The sequence below is a fragment of the Trichechus manatus genome, unplaced genomic scaffold, assembly GCF_000243295.1.
Source record: "Trichechus manatus latirostris isolate Lorelei unplaced genomic scaffold, TriManLat1.0 scaffold00002, whole genome shotgun sequence".
NCBI classification, from domain to species: domain Eukaryota; kingdom Metazoa; phylum Chordata; class Mammalia; order Sirenia; family Trichechidae; genus Trichechus; species Trichechus manatus.
In genome coordinates, this window is record NW_004443938.1 from 22022413 (window position 1) to 22030036 (window position 7624).

The 7624-nt window shown below is 40.2% G+C and overlaps 1 protein-coding gene across 1 annotated transcript in view; it reads left to right on the top strand.

Annotated features, from left to right (window-relative positions):
• The first annotated feature begins 563 nt into the window (after positions 1 to 563).
• KATNA1 (katanin catalytic subunit A1) overlaps positions 564 to 7624 on the top strand; it is a 52401-nt gene continuing 45340 nt past the window's right edge. Inside the window, exon 1 of the mRNA XM_023729151.1 lies at positions 564 to 668. The gene's annotated coding sequence lies outside the window, so the exon portion shown is untranslated. The remainder of the gene's footprint in view (positions 669 to 7624) is intronic.

A 7624-nucleotide genomic window follows, 5' to 3' on the forward strand; every position in this document is an offset into this window, starting at 1 on the left:
CCTCCTCCCTACCTATTTCAGTCACATTATGTCGTGACAAGGGCCTCAGCCCAAGAATTCTGAGAGCTGGGTTCCAAAATAAGATTTGTCATAAACGAATTGTTTAATCCTGGAACACTCACCTGTAAAAGAGACACTCTGACTTCCTAACCTCTGAGGAATGCGGTGAAAATCAAATGGGAGGCAATGTGAGCAAGCACTTCGGAAAAGACACCGAGGTACCCCAGGTACTACAGTTCAGGTCATCTTCACTCCCACCGGGTGCCCTCAGTCCTAAAGAGGCAACGCGGGATTGCGCAGGCGCGCCCCCGCGGCCAGGGCCTGCCCAACTGTGCCCAGCATGCGCCCGGCGTCCGGCGCGCGCACGCCACCCGGCGTCCTCGCTCCAGGGCGTCTCCCCGCGTGCGCCAGAGTCGCTACCGCCGCCCCGGCACCGGAAGTGGCTCTGCGTGTTTGCCTTCAAATGCAAGCATAAGTAGTGCTGGGGGGTGGGCGGTGACGGTTGGACTGGGCAGTCTGGGTTCTGTGAGCGCAGAACGGGGGTGGGGGGTGGGGGGGAGGTTTGGGTCTGGGTCCTACTGTCTCGCTGCCGGGAGCCCCTCTCGGCCTTTCCCTTCCTCCCTCCTCCTGGCGCTGTGCGGTTTCCCGAGGAGCCTCGGCCGCCACAGGTGAGTGTTTAGCTCTTCGGTGCTGTGGGAACTCGGGTGCCCGGGCCACCGAGGGCCTCAGGGGGCCTGCGGTGAGAGCTCGCTGAGCATCCCGTCGAGAGCTTACCAGTGCATGCTTCGGTTTCTTGGGTCCTCGACATCTGTGGCTCAGGTGACGGTTCTCCTTCTACCTGCGGAATCCTGTCCAGCCACTCTTTGGGGGCTCCTGCCGATCCCACCTCCTGGTGGAATGTCATGATGGAAGTGTCCGGCCGAGTAAACCTGTTTTTACTTCACTCTTCTGACTGGTGCTCTCCATAATCCGTGCACGCCCCTGGTCCTGAAAACCTTCCCCCTGAAAAACCACGCAAGTCTTGACATAGGGATGCAGCTTCCTTTCTTGTATTTTGTTAGTTGGTGTGATATTGTTGAGGGTGTTATTTCTTATTTAGATTATTCCAGAGCTGGTCGTCCTCTGGGAGGCGTATGGCCCTGTTTGTTTAGAGTTGGTACCTTTTAGAAAATTTATCGCTCGAAACATTTGTTTCATACAATGTATAGTGACGGAGATAGAGATAAGCATGGATCCTTAAGTGCCTTACCATGGATAATCTCAGGCCTTGTTTAATCAAGAATAGTTTCCTCTTTTAACTGCAAATTGTCATTTTTATATCAGTTACCAACTTCCAGTAGCACAGTGATGCACCCTTTTCTGTTGAAAGCACTAATTTATATCTTTCTCCTTGAAATCAGACCTTTAGTTACTTTTGAAAGCGTTCCGAATGTTTTAGAATGTGTGCAGTGGGTCTTTGCCATGTTCACAATGATAGAACATAAGGTGTCAAGAATGATTCTTGTAATATTCATGAGGGCCAAAATGTCTCAATATGAAGTCCTATTTTCTTTCCAAAGGAGATGGTTTTGTAGTCAGTGAGTTCTTACACAAAGACATAGCATCAGAACTCTTTGTCTTAATATTAATAACCTGTGGCATCTATTACGCGTTAAAAAAAAAAAAAAGAGGCCGTGCTGATCAACTTTCCAACATTCCTAGACTATGAAGAGCTATATATAAAGCTCCTTTATGGCTTTGGTTATTCAAGAAACTTTTACAACTTATTGATTTAGTACTAGGAATACTATGTAGTATACAAGGGAGACTGCATCTTATTTTGAAACTGGTATCACAGTTTGTCAACTATGGAAGATTAGCGAATCATATAGAATTTACTGTATTAACGTTATTGAAATGCTGTTCACAACAGTGGCTTTCTTTTTTTAGCCGCTTGATTGTTTAAAAAAAGATAGCATATGAAATCAATATGGTCAAAGTTGATAACATGCTAAATAGATTTTGCTTGTTTATTGATATGGCTTGAATGTGGCTTTTAATTTATATTTTAATTGTTATACTTACTGATTTGTTTATTTTTGTTTAGGGTAAACTGAAATCTAGTTATCCTTCTGTTGAGGGAAAGCTTACAAAATACATACAAAATAGACTTTTACATATTTTTTTTTCTGAGCAGGCTTCCTTTTGGTGCTATTTTTTATGGTGGTAACTTTCCTGTGCTTGAGTATTTATCATGTGATGATTATAAAGGTAAGGAAAATGTATGTCATGTTATAACTGGTCATGGATCACTCATTTATTCTGCTTATTCATAATCATACGTGACACTTTAAATTAGCATCATGGTTGCGTTCATATCCCAGAGATGAGCATACTGAAAATTGCTTACCAGTGAATTGCCACTTTTCAAGTTACACATTTAGTTTACTAAAATGCCTTAGGGAAGATGCATGATAGAGTTTCATGTTCTGTTTTTATTTTAGGGAATAAGTTTTGCAGATAAATTTTTTAAAAACATTATCAGGCTTCCAACATTGTTGTTGACTTTTTAGCCTGTGCTTAATACTCTATGCTTGTTTCCTCTTACTAAGCAAAGAAAAAACCACCTAGAGTAAAAGGATAACCCTTCTACTACACTTCAGAGATTTCAAGGGCTGATTCTGTCTTAGTTATTTTTGTCTTTAGTGCACTTCCTTTCAACTCAATAAGTGCTCTTTAAATATTTCTTGGCACATTATGTTAAAAATTGTAGGTGGAACCTAGCCTAAGAGCCCTTAAAAAATTAAGTAATAGGGGAGATGGCTGTATTTGTTGTTTTCGGAGAGAATAGGAATCTTAGAACTCAAGTATTTTGATCTCATGGTGGAAATGCCACACTGCATCAGATATTAAATTTCCTTGGACTTTTGCTGTAGAATTGAGTTTTTAGTATTAATTTAAAAAATTTGGCTCCGTTACTTGATTTACAATTTCACGTTGCATGTTGCTCAGTTTAAAATAAATGAATTTAGTCATTAGCCAACTCAGGTCTTCAAGCCATGTAAGCAAAAGGGTGATTCTGATAGGATAACCCAAAGGAAAAACTTACGGTGAGGTAAAGCAGGCATAGCCTGTGCTTATTTTTCTCTCTAGTAATCTGTGTAACCAAGAATCTGAATTTTTGGACAATCTCGTTTTTTATAGGTAGTGTTTACCACTTTTGTTGATTAAATTCAGTCTGTCAACCTTTCCTGAAATATATTTAGCTCTTCAAACATACCAGATATGGTGCTAGGCATACCCCATTTCTGTCTTCCTACAATATAATTTTAGCAGTGATTAAGGCATATTCTTGATAATTGGAGAATCATAAATTTACAGTGTTGTCATTCATATGAAAAGGATATTTTAGATGTAGAGACTATGAAAGGATTAGGAAAAATTATTTTTGTCTAATATTTAACTAATGGTGCTTTGTGACTATTTTCAGTAAACGCATTCCTTTGATAACCAAGAATTTTTCAGGTCATTTGTTAATATGGCCTTGGATTGAATTTACATTTCCGCTTGTTAGAAAATGTCAATTCATCATCTCCTAAGGAATTTTATTTGGCTAGAAAGAGAACTTCATAACACAGAACCTTTAAACAAAGCCTGGAGTGACTTCTGGGTTTGGAACCATTGAACGATGGCCCTCAAAAAAAGAAAAGAAGATCATCTATATATAAAAAACAGCTTAATTTTAGATTTTTTTTTTTTTTTAAGTGGAGGAAATGGGAAGAAAGATATGGAGGGAGACTATTAAGCAAGGAGGGAGAGGAGAAAAGACATGAGAGGCTTGATATCCAAGCTTATTTACATCAACTGTATATGTTCAGCAGCTGGACCTAGTTATACTCTTCTAACACTGTTGCCTAGACTAGGTTTCACTATAGGGCATGTGTGGCTTCAGGCAGAGGTGATTATGCAGACACTAAGCAATAACCCACGCTCTGGTGGGGATGAGTTGAGGATCAAGGAATGTAGAGAGTGCAAACAAAGGTAAGAAATCTTAGTTAAGACAAAAACCTGGAAGTAGTCATTCATTCAAAGATTTCTGAGTACCTGCTGTGTGCCAAGCACGGCTCTAGGTAGTGGGCATATAGCAGTGAATAACCGAAAGACATTATTCGGATAGAATATTATCAGTGTTTATGTATGACTCCAGGGAGTCACTATTTAGGTCATGGAATTTTCTTCCTTTTCTTTTGGACCTCAGCTGCCCAGTCTTGAGTTCCTCGTAGACCTCAGTTTATAACTATATTGCTACGTAAGAAATTACCCCAAAACTTAGTGGCTTAAAACAAACATTTATTATCTCCCAGTTTCTGTGGGTCAGGAATTTGGGGAGGGCCTAGCTGAGTACTTGTGACCCAGGGTCTTTCACAAGGCTGTAATCAAGGTATCAACCCTCACTGTAGTCGTCTGAAGGCTCAACTTGGGGAGGATCTGCTCCCAACCTTGCTCACATTGTTGTTGGCAGAATTCAGTTCCTCCTGGCCATTGGACTGAGGCCCTCAGTTCCTCTCTGGTTGTTGGCCTGGAAGCTCCCTCAGTTCTTTGCCACGTGAGCCTCTCACAAGGCAGCTCACAACATAGTAGCTGGTTTTTCTTAGAGCATACCAGCAAGAGGGTGAGAGAGGGCAAGCAAGATGGAAGTCACAGTCTAATTTTGGAAATGACATTCCATTATTTTTGCATATTTGTTAGAAGCCCACATTCAGTGGGAGGTAGTTGCCCAAGGGTATGAATACCAGGAAGCAGGGGTCATTGAGAGCCATCGTAGAGGTCAATATTATTTATGTATATAAGGCCTTTTTCTCTTATTATATTTTTTTGCCCTCCCTGCCTCCCAGTCCTTTCTCTACTCACATTTCCCTACCTCACCCTCCATAGACACTCTAATATATTCAGTATATGTTCTTAGATATGTATGTACCCTTCAAATGTTTTATATATTTCTTTTTCATTTGTAAAATAATACTGGGATTTAAGTCTTGTTCTATGTCTAAGATTTTTTTCACCCAGCTCTGTATTTTGATGATCTATACATGTTGCTGTTTGTAAATTTTGTTCATTGTTTCCATCTGCTACATGGTATTACATAATATTCATTCATTACATTTTCTTATGCATTCTTCCAGCAGAGAATAAATAGACTGCTTCCAACTCAAACAGTTCTGTCATTAACATCTATATGTCCTTTTTGTTAGTTGCCGTGGAGTAGATTCCGATTCATGGCGACCCGATATGTGCACAGTAGAACTGCTCTGTAGGGTTTTCAAGGCTGTGACCTTTCGAAAGCAGTTCACCAGGCCTGTCTTCCAAGGCAACTCTGGGTGGTTTGAACTGTCAGCATTTTGGCTAGTACCTAGTCCAGTGCTTAACCTTTTGAGCCACCCAGGCACTCCTAAACATCTGTATATACAAGTCCCTTTATGGATCTGTGTGAGACTAACTCTGGAATATTTACAGAATAGTGGGATTGTTGGGACAAAACAGGTATATGCATGCAGAATTTTCCTAAATACTGCCTCATTGTTCTCCTAAAGGGCTGTACAGTTTATGTTCATAAATTGTATGTGAGGACTCACTCCCCCCACCAAATCCTTGCCAATACTTAGTATTGTTGGACTTACTAATTTTTTTTAAACCTAGTAAATGTAAAAGGAATCTCTCATTGTTTTAATTTACATTCATTTGTTGCTAGTGTCTATACATGTTAGCCGTTTGCAGTTTTCATCCATGAATTGCCCTTTATGCTCTTTAGTCATTTTCCTGTGAAATCCTTTTGTCCATTAGTGTGATGAATTAGAATGATGGATTTTCTGGTCTTAAGTCACCCTTGCATTCCTGGGATAAACCCTTCTTGATCATGATACGTGTATGTATTTGTTTTAATTTTATTTATTTTGTTGTTGATGTTGATATACACAGCAAAACATACACTTATTCAACAGTTTCTACATGTATAATTCAATGACATTGATTACATTATTTGAATTGTGCAACCATTCTCACCTTCCTTTTCTGAGTTGTCCCCTCATTAACATAAACTCACTGCAGCCTAAGGTTCCTGTCTAATCTTTGGAGTTGCTGTTGTCACTTTGATCCCATATCAAAGAGCATAATGCTCAAAGCAGATATTTTTTACTATTTAATCTGAACTGCTGTTTAATTTTAAGAAGACTTCAGGAGATACTTTTGGTTTCAGGTTTAAAAGTTATCTCAGGGCAATAGTATCGGGGGTTCATCCAGCCCACCTCGCTCCAGAAAGTCTGTAGTCCATGAGAATTTGAAATTCTGTTCTGCATTTTATCCCTTTTGATCAGGATTCTTCTGTGGACTCTTTAATCAAAATGTTCAGAAATGGTAGGTGGGCACTATCCAGTTGTTCTGGTCTCATTGCAAAGGAGGCAGTTGTCCATGGAGACAGCTACATATTCCATATCCTCCCCCTATTCCCGACTTTCCTTCTTCCTCTTCTGCTCCAGGTGAATAGAGACCAGTAGTTGTGCCTTGGATGGGTGCTTGCAACCTTTTAAGACTCCAGGCACTACTTATCAAACTAGGAGGTGAAACAGAAGCACTAACCACGTTATTAGGCCAATTAACTGGCATGTCCCATGAAACCATGACCCTAAACCTCTAAACCAAGGAACCAAATCCAATGAGGTTTTTGGTTGTACATAAGCAGCCTCAGCAGCTACTCTTTTTGTTGTTGTTGTTGTAAATGTATCTATCACACAACTCCTGCCAATTCAGCTTTTTACATGTGTGCAACATATTGACATAAATTACAATAATCGGCTGTGCAACCCTACCCTTAATCAGTGCGATTTTTCCATTGCTGCTAACTCCCTCTTTCCCCCTCCCTACCACTCCTGTTAACCACTAATAGTCTTTGGCCTCTGTACATTTACCTTTTCTTGTCTTGTTATATAAGTGAAAACTTGTTGCCGTTTAGCCATCGAGTTGATTCCAACTCATAGCAACCCTATAAGAGAGAGTAGAACTGTCCCATAGGGTTTCCAAGGCTATAATGTTTACAGAAGCAGACTGCCACAGCTTTCTCCCGCAGAGCAGCTGGTGGGTTCAAACTGCCAACCTTTCAGTTAGCAGCTGAGCTGTATAATATGTTTTAAAATCAGAAAGTGTGAGTTCTCCGACTTTGTTCTTCTCTTTCAACATTGCTTTAGCTATTTGGGGCCTTTTGACATTACTTGTAAAGCTGAAGATTGGTTTTTCCATTTCTGTAAAAAAGGCTGTTGGAGTTTTGGTTGGGATTGCATTTAATCTGTAGATCTCTTTGGGCAGTAGTGTGTGTGTGTGTGTTTTGATGTGTTGTTGAATTTGGTAGTTAATGTTGTATTTAAGATTTCTGTATGTTCATAAGTGAAAGGAGACTTGTATTGTCTTATTTAGTTTTGAAATTGAGGTAATTTCAGCCTCATAAAAGTTCATTTCCCTTGCCTTTCAGATCAGCTTTTTTGTGGATCAACTTTTTTGTGAATGGGATTATCTTCTGTATGTTGTTGTTGTTATTGTTAGGTGCCATCGAGTTGATTCTGACTCATAGTGACCCTGTAGAACAGAGTACAACTGC